Source organism: Pteropus alecto, unplaced genomic scaffold (assembly GCF_000325575.1).
Source record: "Pteropus alecto unplaced genomic scaffold, ASM32557v1 scaffold40, whole genome shotgun sequence".
Classification (NCBI taxonomy): domain Eukaryota; kingdom Metazoa; phylum Chordata; class Mammalia; order Chiroptera; family Pteropodidae; genus Pteropus; species Pteropus alecto.
The window spans coordinates 2,187,830-2,199,043 of record NW_006431919.1 but is presented as its reverse complement, the minus strand read 5'-3'; the positions used below and the strand labels follow the sequence as shown (position 1 = coordinate 2,199,043).

General features: G+C 45.3%; 1 long non-coding RNA gene across 2 annotated transcripts; it reads right to left on the bottom strand.

Annotated features, from left to right (window-relative positions):
* Positions 1-1,260: 1,260 nt before the first annotated feature.
* LOC112475229 lies at positions 1,261-11,208 on the bottom strand. 2 transcript variants are annotated; one of them, XR_003044623.1, is made up of 3 exons: positions 5,112-11,208; positions 4,920-4,974; positions 1,261-2,597 (listed from the first exon to the last, which is right to left on the bottom strand). It is a non-coding gene; the product is annotated as an uncharacterized LOC112475229 (long non-coding RNA). The 2 variants fall into 2 exon arrangements; XR_003044622.1 differs by lacking the exon at positions 4,920-4,974.
* Positions 11,209-11,214: the final 6 nt, after the last annotated feature.

The following is an 11,214-nucleotide window of genomic DNA, read 5'->3' as shown; positions in this document are numbered from 1 at the left end:
ACCCACATGGCTACATGGAAGTCATTTGCTGAGCGGGTCACTTCTAGCTCTTAGCCTTTCAGTCTCTCGCTCCGCTGAGAGACAATTTCCGGAGGACAGTGTAAAGGACTCGCTGTCTTCTGCACGGACTAGGGCGTCTCCCTCAAGTTGGGACGGCTCAGTCAAGAACTGGGTGTGCGCATCTCACTGGGTGTCCCTATCACCTGGGCCCCCTTGCCCTTTGGTGTAACAGGTCAGTAAGGGCCATTAGAGAAAGCAGCCCTGTGAAAATAACTATGGATGTGCTCAAAGGTTAAGCCGAAAAAATGTTCGGCGTGGCTTTATGATACTAACAATCTAAAGTAACCCACATGTCCAACAGGTAAATGAAGTACGGAACATTCATAAAACTGAATCCCAAGAAGAATATTTAATGACACCAGGAGATGGTCACAATTTATCTTAAAAAAAAAAAGCAGATCAGGAAACATTATGTTGAAAGAGGGAACCCTCCAGGTAGATAGGTGAAAAAAGCAGGGGTGTCATGTAAGAGTGTAGACTCGTAAGCCAGTGGGACCATGTCTAAAGGCAGACTCTGCCACCCTATAGCCAGGAGACAATAGACAGGTCACCAAGACTAAAGCCGCCATTGAGTCATCTGTGTAGTGGGGAGGACACTGCCCTTACGATGTGCACCAAGCACTTAGCACAGTGTGATTAGCCCGGACCAAGCAACGAGTAAACATTAGCTTTTATGATTATAAGCACCCAAGTGTGGGCAGTGTTTATCGCTGTGTTAGGAATGTTTATCTTAGGTTTGCTTATTTGTAGTTTAAAAAATTTCTGCAATGAATGTGGATTACTTGTGTTAATTAAAAAAAAATAAAAACAAGCATGACTTCGCAAGGAAGCAGCCCAACGGAACCCACTTCTGCCAGTGTGTTTAGGAGGTAGCTTATTAGGATGCATTCATGAGATTTTTCTGGAAGAAAACAATCTGCCCTTGGTACCGGGAGGTTTCCCTGATCGTGCTGGCTGTCTGTGGGCTTCAGCTGTGTGCCTAACCTCAATGTCCAATGCAAGGGGATCATTTAAATAAATGATGACCCAGCTATACAATGTGCATAAAACGTGCAAAGCAGTTCCACCAAAGAGTTAAAAGTGTTCCCCCAGAGGCCAGGGCAAGAGGGACACTTGGGCTTTACATTCTGTGCGCTTTACTGAGGGTTGCAATTTTTCCACAATAATCTTGTATCAATAAGAATGAAAATGACAATTTGATGTAGTAGAAAAATATTTAATAGCACAAAAACATTGACAATTTATTACGATTAAAAAGTGGTTTTCAAAACAGAATGTCGTTTCTACGAGAACAGCTTCATATATCAGACAGAAAGAAGTCCTAAAATATGAACCGTGGTTATTCCAGATGGTGGGACGTAGACATTTTCATTTTCTTCTCATTTGCCTGTGTGTTCTCACGTCGGACATCTATAACTTCTGTGATAATTTTTTTTTTCTTATACGGAGGGGTTCGGCCTAACATTTTGCTTACATTAAGTGTCTAACTCACAGCGGACTACATCTTTAGACTTTTTCTTGCCTCCACTTTCTCCCCACTTCTGTGTGCCTGTTTTCTCACCCTCTTCCACTGACACCATCTTGCTTTCCTTCCTGCGTCCTTGTAAAAAGCCTGAAATCCTTGTTGGAACGAAGCAAGGCAAGAGCTGAGGTGCAGGCGCAGCCCATTACTCCCCATCTAGTGGTCCCCCACCCCACCCCATGCTGCCTCCCGGAATATTGTTCTAATTAGTAGGGACGCAAAGCAGACCCAAAGGCGGAACTATAAACACCAGAGGCAAAGACCCATAAACAGCTGGATAATCAATTCCAGCTGTGCAGATGGTCCATCCGGCCCGGTCATGCTGGGGGCTGCTTAGGGGCTGGATGGGGCCTGGGCTGGCCACTGAGGGCTTCCCTCTGCCTCCCATCCTTAGACCACGAGCTGCCATGGGCAGTTAGAGAATTGGGTGGTTCAATCGTAAGTGTGCTTATATTCAAGTGAGCAGGCAATATGCGGGCCAAGGATCTTCAAAGTCACCTGAGCCCCATTACCTATATCCCTGGGCTTCAATTTACCCATCTCTAAAATGGGTTAAAGAGGAACTAAGAAACTAGATGGGCCTTCTCAGCTCTACCACATTATGCTTAATTCATAAACCTATGCACTGGGACTAAATGACTATAATATGCCTATCCATAATATAATAAAAATATGTACCCTGTGATAATATAAATATACTATAATAAAATTATCTGTACTATAACTCACGTATCATATTCTATATTATTGTATCATACTCTTTAATGTCATATATCTATATTTTTTAAAGACTATGTATGGATATATATGGATATGAGAGTCTATAGAGACAAGCCGGGAAGACTTCCTGTAAGAAGAGAGATTTAAGGGCTATGAATTTGACAGGAAATGAACCTCCAAAAATGTCATGATGGAGGAAAAGGGAAAGACTTGAGAGAGAGGGGATTTATGGGGCTGTTTGGGGGTCAAACAGGGAAGGAATTAGTGTCTGTCTTCCATCACATAACCGCACAACCTGGCATGGCAAAGAACGAAAACTTAATATTGTTAAGAGGGCAACTCCCCAATGATCTACAGATTCAACACAATCCCTATCAAAATCCTAGCTACCTTTTCAGCAGAAATTGACAAGCTGATCCTAAATTCAGGTAAATGCAAGCAACCTAAATAGCCAAAAACAATTTTGAAAAGGAAGAACAAAGCTAGAGGAATTATTTCTGATTTCAATAATCACTACAAAGTTACAGAAATCAAGATTGTGTGAAACTGGCTTGAGGATAGACATGCAGATCAACAGAACAGAATTGAAGATATTTATGGTCGATTGACTTTTGACAAAGGTGCCATGACATTTTAATGGGGGAAAGAATGGTCTTCTCAAAAAATGCTGTTGGAACAATTGGCTATCCACATGCAGAAGAATGAAATTGAACCCCGACCTCACAAGATAAACAAAAAACGAACTCACAATGGATCAAAGACCTAAATGACTTACCTGATAAGTGTCTAGTATCCAGAATATATAAAGAACTCCTACAACTCGCAACAGGAAGACCAACCCAATTCAAAAATAGGCAAAGAAACTGAATAGACAGTTCTCCGAAGAAGATATACAAATGGCCAATAAGAACATGAAAAGATGCTCAGCATCATTGGTTATCAGGGAGATGCAAATTAAAAACCACAATGAGATACCACTTCACACCCATTAGGATAGATATAATTTTAAAAAATGAAAAATGACAACTTTTGGCAAGGATATGGAGAAATTGGAAACTTCTTACATTGCTCGTGGGAGTGTAAAAATGGTTTGGCCACTGTGGAAAACAATATGAAGTACTGATATATGCTATGACATGGATGAACCTCGAAAACATTACGATAAGTAAAAGAAACCAGACACAAAGGCCAGATATTGTAGGATTCCATTTATGCAACATGTCCAGAATCAGCAATCTATAGACATCGAAAGCAGTTTAGTGTTTGACAGGGGCCGAAAAGTAAGAATGAGGAATGACTGCTAGCAGTCATGAGCTTTGTATTTGAGGCGATAAAATGTTCTGAAATTAGATAACAATGATAGTTGCACAACTTTGTGAATATATTAAACAGCACTAAACAGACAAACAAACAGGACTAAATTGTACACTTTAAAGCATTATTTTATGGCATGTGAATTATATCTATGTTTAAAAATCAGAGCTGCCTTTAATGCTGTATATGTATTTTTCATTGTGGCAAATACACATAACATAAAATTTGTCATTTTAGCCATTTTTAATTAATACCACAACTTAGTGGTATTAATTATATTCACCTTATTGTACAACCAAGACTACTATCTATTTGTAACATTTTCCACCACCCCAAGCAGGAACCCTGGACCTATTAAGCAGTAACTTCCCATCACCTCTCTCCAGCCCTGGTAACCTCTAATCTACTTTCTGTCTCTATAAATTTGCCTATTCTAGATATTTCATATAAGTGAAATCTTATTTGTCTTTTTGTATCTGGCTTATTTCACCTTGATATAATGTTTTCAAGGTTAACTCATGCTGTACCATGCACCAGAATTCCATTCCTTTTTTTGACTAAAAACATTCCATTGTATGTATTTACCACGTTTTGTTTATCTATTCATCTGTTGGTGGATGAATGTTCCCAGCTTTGACTATTGTGAATAACATTTAACTTTTTGAAGAAATGTTTCCCAAAGCAGCTGCACCATTTTACAGTCCTACCTGCAATGTATGAGGGTTCCAATTTCTCTACATCTTCACCAAAACTAATTTTCCTTTTAAAAAGATTAAGGCCATCCTAATAGGTATGAAATAGTTTTGATTTGCATTTCTCTGATGACTAGTTACGTTGAGCATCTTTTCATTTTGGCCATTTGCATATCTTCTTTGGAGAAATATCTATTCAAATTCCTTGCCAACTTTTGAATTGAATTGTTGGAGTTCTTTATATAATCTGAATATTAAATCTTTATCAGACATACAGTTTGCAAATGTTTTCTACTATTCCGTGGATTGTCTTTTCACTCTCTTGAATGTGTCCTTTTATGCACAAAACTTTTTAATTTTAATAAAGATTAATTTATCTATCTTTTCCATTGTTGCCTGTGCTTTTAGTGTCATATTTAAGAAATCATTACCAAATTCAAGGTCATGGAGATGTACAACTATGTCGTAATGGTTTTATAATTTAGCTCTTAAATTTAGGTCTTTGATGCATTTAGAGTTACTTTTTGTATATGGTGTGAGGTAAGGGTCCAACTTCAAACTTCTGCATGTGACATCCAGGTTTTACGCACCATGAGAATGATAACGCCTACCTCAGAGGGTCATTACGAGGATTAAGAGCTATTACTTGACTAGCAGAGGGCCTGCCTGACACAGAGCAAGAAACACTTTTTATTATTCATATTATTTAATTTATTGATATTCTTATTTATAGCATTACTGCCCCCTCCCTCCACCACCACCACTAACCACCAACCCAGTCTTATGGGGAGGTTCACACTGACCTTGGCCTTGAGAGGCTGAGGTGCTACCGTCCTCTGGTGGACATATTCTGAACTGCACCCGATAAGTCTGACCCACTAGAGAAAGCTTGAGTCAAAATTCAGCTCCATTTCTTCCCTTTTACCTGTAAATATTTCAGCGTGTACTTCTTAGGAACAATGATATACTCTGACGTAACAGTACAATAATCGACATCAGGAAATTTAATAATGATACGATACTATTATCCAACCCACACAGTCCACATTCACATTTTGCCAATTGCCTCTATGGTGTCCTTTATAACTGTTTCCTGGTCTAGGTCTAGGGTCACATGTGACATTCTATCGCCAGGTCCCTTTAGTATCCTTTAATCTTGAACTGTCTTTCAGCCTTTGTTTATCTTTCATGACCTTGACATTTTGAGAGTTCAGGCCAGTTATTTTGCAAAATCTACCTCAACGTGAATGTGTCTGCTGTTTCCTCTTGGCTAGATTCACATTACCTCTTTTTGTGAGGACTGTCACAGGCGTCAGGCTGTGTCCTTTTCACATGATGTTAGTTTGTCACCATATTGATGAGGTTAACTCTAAGTCCACCACTTGTGAGCGTGTGAGAGCTGGGCTCTGAGACTCGTCGATAGCCACACAGCAAGTCAGGATCCTCAGGTCCTGACAAGTGCTCCGAGTAACGTTAGCAAGGCAAGAACTTCTCCCCATTGGCCTGGCCTCCTGAGGGTGGGTGGACAGCAGCGTCGCCTTCATGATGTCCTCCAACGATAGCCCGGCTGCCTGGAGGCCCCTCCTTCCTGCTTCATCCATTTCTAGTCATATTGTTTTTATTAAGATTTTTTCATCCCACAAATGATACATGAATACATTATCTTAATTTTTTTTTAAATGTTTCAGCCAAAGCTAAAATCCCCTTGGAAAACTCCTCGTTCCCGTCCCCTCCCGCTCCCGTTATCAGTGTGGTGTGAAAGCTCTATATCTATATTCCCAGAAAAAAATACACACTACGGAGCATTCCCTTTCCACAAGTGGTCACACTGTATAGGCCAGTCTTACAGGGCTAAGTGTTCTCAATTGCATCATCATGTTCCAGCATGTGGCTACACTAGAGGCTATTTAGCTGATGCCCCATGACTGGGCATCCAGGTTGTGTCCAGTGCTTCGCTATGATGAAACACACTGCCCTATGTACATGTCCCAAGGGCTTCTCCGAGGAAAATGCCCAGCTCCGGAGTCTGGACTGCCCCTAGGATACCAGGTTCCTGAGTGGCCCCTCACTCTAAGGGATGAGGAGGGTCTCATGTGTCTTTGTTCCCTCAACTTGTTTGAATTGCAGGACTCTTGGGATCTCTGAGAGCAGCCGGGCTGGGTTTTCACAATGTGTTTCAAGGAATCTTAGGGCTCCAGATATGATGGGGGACAGGGAGGAAGAGTTGGGCTGGTGAGAGTCCAGATCCTCACCCCCACTCCAACCACACCACACTGCCTTTACCTGGCTTCCAAGTAAGTTTCTCTTTTTAAAAAGAATCTTGGCTGTTTTAAAATTCAAAGATTTCTGATGTATCCCAACCCCTTACCTGGCAAGGAAACCCTTCTGTATCACACCTTCTGTGTCTGTTCCCGTTCACGCAGCCTCCGGCCACGTTCTTGCTGGTGATGGCACATGACTCGAACTGACCTCCCAGATGACAAACCCCAAAGTGGTCTCTGTGGAGGCTGGCATTTTGGTGCTCCCAGCTGGGTCCCCGTTGCTGTGACTTCCTCTGGCTTACACTCAGGGGCCCTGGCTTAGTGTTCCAGACCTTTGCGTGCATCAGAGACTGTGTTAAAATGCACGTGGCTGGGTCTTACTCCCTGAGGCTATGATTGAGTGGATTTGGGGGAGCCGGGGGATGTGCATTTTGTAAAGCTTTGCAGGGGGTTCCGAGGGAGTAGGTCTGGACATCGGCATTGCAACAGCTGGCGGGGCCCCTCCTTGGAAAATTTCAATCAGGCTACGAGGGCTAGAAATTGATTTGTTTGCCGAAGTTTTTGTTCCTTGGACAGAGAGACTCTGAATTAATTAGAGCCTGTAGGAACCATTGATCTGAGCCAGGGTTTCCCAAAGTGGGGTGCCTCAGTGTGCCAGAGAGGTTGTTAAAATGCAGGTGCTTGAACCCAACCCCACATCTTCCAGAGAGGAATCTCTGAAATGTGGCCCGGGAATCTGATATTTCAAGCAAATTCTCCAAGAATAGCCACTGAGTCTAATTCACCTCCATACCCCTGAAAAATGAGGGAAACAGCATCAAAAAGTAAAAGCGGCTTGTCTCCAGGCACGAGATACACATGCGGCAGAACTGGTTCTACACTCCGAGCCTCTTCTTCATGCAGTGCTCAGTCCCCAGCACTTCTCAGCGATCTAGCAGGTCTGGAGGTTCCTCGTCATCTGGGACACCCCACCTGTCTGTGGAGCGGCCAGAGTGGCTGTGCATGCAAACGTCCACGTCTCCACCCTCCCCGGCAGGCCTCGCTACAAGGTCAGACAGACAGACATGACCAATGTGTACAAACAGAACCCCACTTTATTAGCAGTTAGTTCGAGATTGTACATTAATAGAGGAAGGTTCCCACTTTTAACACAACCCAAAACGGCTGGTTTGAGAGCCCTGATCAGGTGAGCTAGGTAGTGCCCCCTTTCCACACCTCTCCCCACCCCACAGGGAAGGAAACCTCTGCCTGCTCCCCCAATACACCCCCCACCCTCTCCAGTCAGCCCTCTCCTCTCCCCAGGAAAAGACATGAATTTCATGCACGAATTACAAAAGGAGCCCTCTTGCTGATAATAAAAGCTAGCACAGTCATAGAAAACCCTCTCCTCCCTCATTCTCCTCAAGGGCCACAGAGAGGAAGGAGAGGGAGGGATGAACTTATTAGGAGAAAACACAGCCAGAGTCTCCCCCAGGCCCTTGACATTGACCCCATACAAAACCCAGGCCAGTTCCTTATGGGAGCTATAAAAAAAAAAAAAACCTCCAGCCATCAGAGCTGGCGAGAGCAAGCCCCAGGGGGCGGCCAACCCAGGGATGGCAAACCAGGAACGAAGGGCTGGGGGCACGCCTGGGCCCTCCATTCGCACTTCGACTAGAGCAGACCTACTTCTTTTTCTCTTTTACGTTTAAAAGCCTCTGCTGTAGCCCCACTTGCTCATTCTATAAATGGGGAAACTGAGGCCCTGGGAGGAAAACTGTCACGCAGCTAATAAATATACCCAGTTGAGACAAAATTTTCCATGTCCTGCCTCCAGCCCAGTGCTCTTCCTCTTATGCCACAACACGGGGGAGGCAGTTCCCCGGCCAGGCCCTTCCCTAGTGCATTCCAGCGGCCTAGCTCTGCTCCAGTGCACAGAACACAGGCCTCCAGGATGTGAAGGACCAGAGACCACGACACAGAGAAAGAAAGACAGAGGCAGAGAGGGAGATGCTGTTGGGTGCCCTGCGGTCCACCGCCAGGATCAAGGGGGCGGCAGAGGCTTTTCTGAACCAGAGAGGTCTCATTTCCAACAGGCCAACACCGCTTGGTCCAGCCTCCAAGTGTGCAGCCTCCCCTTCCTCGCCCTTCCTCCCAGGCCCATCTGAGGGCTGCCCCCCTCAGCCTGCTCCTGAGCTCCTGGAGCTCCAGCTATCCCTCTGCTGGTTTGGCACTTGGTACAGGTTACAGTAGAGGGGCACCTTAGGCTGGAGGGAAGTTGTCAGATCAGCACGAAAGGCAAAAATCCGTACAGCCTAAGTTATTCTTGACAATACAGAGGATAGAGGAACTTCTTCTATGACACTGGGAGGAAACAATCAGACAAATCCAGAATATGCAATGACTTCTTCAAGACAGCAGGCCTGCTGGTCCCAGAAGTAATGTCATCTCAAAAATTAAAGTGAGCAAAGGGAGGACTTTTCAGCATTTAGAGAGCTTTAAAACAGTTACAAAATGCAATGTGTGTGCCTTGATTGAATCCAAATTCCAAAACCAGGTACAAGTTATTTGGGGGAGATCAAAATACAGATTGGAGAACAGATGTTAGAACATTACGGTTGTCTCAGGTGTGATACTGGGCCACTGCATAGGAGACCATCCTAACTCTTATTAGATGCAGGTTGCAGCATTTTGGGGTGAAATCTCATGATTTTTACTTTTAAGCTAGTTCAGAAAAAATATCAGTGTAGAGAGAGAAAAAAATGTGGAAAAATGTTAATTTTAAATCTAGATGGTGGGTAATGGCATTAATAATAAAACATTTGGTTAAACATATTTTTACTTGCTCTTTCCACTAACAAACCCACGGAATCAGCTCCACGTAGGGACCACCACTCTCTGTGGGTCAGCCCGGCAGTTTTCTGTGGCTAGGGACAGACAGCTCCCTCAGCTAGGCCCCAGAGGCTCTGCCTGCTCCTACTTAAGGGCTCAGGAAAGGCCCATCTTTAAACTTCAGACTCATCTACCCAGCGCAAGGTACCTGCATTATGGGTGGCTCTAGAACCTCAAGTGACTTCAGCCGACCTCCTACCTGTGGAGCAAAGGCTCACGGAGGGGACACCAGGATGGATGGTGGAGTCATTTCAGCGGTCCCCAACCTTTTTGGCACTAGGGATCGGTATATGAGCATCTAATTTCCGATGAGCTGAGGTGGAGCTGAGGCAGTGATGCTAGTGCTGGGGAGCAGCTGCGAATGGAGCTTTGCTCGCTCTCCCGCCGCTCACCTCTGGCTGTGCAGCCCAGTTCCTAACAGGCCATGGACCCGTACCGGTCCACGGCCCAGAGGCTGAGGACCCCTGATCTACATGATTTACGCTATCTCTCACTCTTTCTTATTTGGGGGGTGGGGGGAAGTGCTAAGTATATTGGGGAACATTGAAGAAGCTGATGCTGCTGTACCCGCACTCTGCACCCCTTGTGGAGTCGACGACACCTAGGCCTCCCAGGCTTAAAGGCCCCAATGAGAAGCATGATGGGAACGCTTCCCTGGGTAGACAATGAAACCGTAGCTGGTCCTGCTGAGTAACCTTCTCGTTGAATAACCGTCTCATCCACCCCAGTGGAGAACTTAAGAAAAGAGAATTGGTTCAGAGCTGAGACAGACACAGGCCCCGCTGGCTGGGAAGATCCTTCCCAGGTAGGGAGAGCAAGACAGGCATACAAATGCAGATCTGGAACTGAAAAGGCTCGAAGGCACCCTGGCTGGGAAGGAGTGGTTTGTCCCCATGTCCCGGAGTGACCAAGAGTGTGACTGAGGGAGGGACAGGAACCTGGCACAGAATAGGGTCCCAAGGATGGGCTCAGAGGCAGTGTGGCATTGGAAAAAGAGCACTGGACTCAGGATCAGGAGCTGCAAGTTCATTCTCAGCCCCGCTCCCAACCAGCTCTGTGACATGGGCCAAGGAGGCCACCTCCCATTTCTGGACCTGTTTCCATACCCGTTGAAGGACCCTTCCAGCCCCAAGATGCTAGAGTCTTCTGAACAAGACAAGGCTCTCCAGAAAGGACTTCCTGGGTGTCAGTTCGAAGCTGAACTGGCAGTGGGAGGGGCTGGGGAGAGCACCCCAGCTTAGTCTCTTCACATTGTTAAAAGAAGGGGGGTAGGAGCAGACCCCAACCAGAAAATAGCCCAAAGGCCCCACTGTCTTCGGGGGGCTGAAGACAGTTCCGTGGGTCCCCAAGGATCTCCCAGCTCCCAGGGCAGCTCCCCACCTAGCACCATATGAGGAGAGGGGAATAGGCCAGACTTTGGCCCAGGCCTCCCACCCCAGCCCGGCTGTTTCCTTTGGCCAAAATTCCCCCAGGGTCACCGCGCTTCATGAAGCCAGATTTCCTGGAAAGAGTAGGTCTTCCCTGTACATCTCACAACCACTGATCAGCCCCAGGACAGCCATGGCGCTTGGGAGAGGGAACAGAGACCTCTCCCAGGGCACCTCAACACTGTCTCCTCGAGGCCCCGAACACACAAAGACATGCCCGCCCCTTCCCTTCCATCTCATTTTCGTGCACCGAGATAGGACACCCTTTGGGACTGGGGCTTGCCACCATTTTGTATGACTGAATTAAAAACAAACCCAACCAAAAAAAATATAATATATACATACAA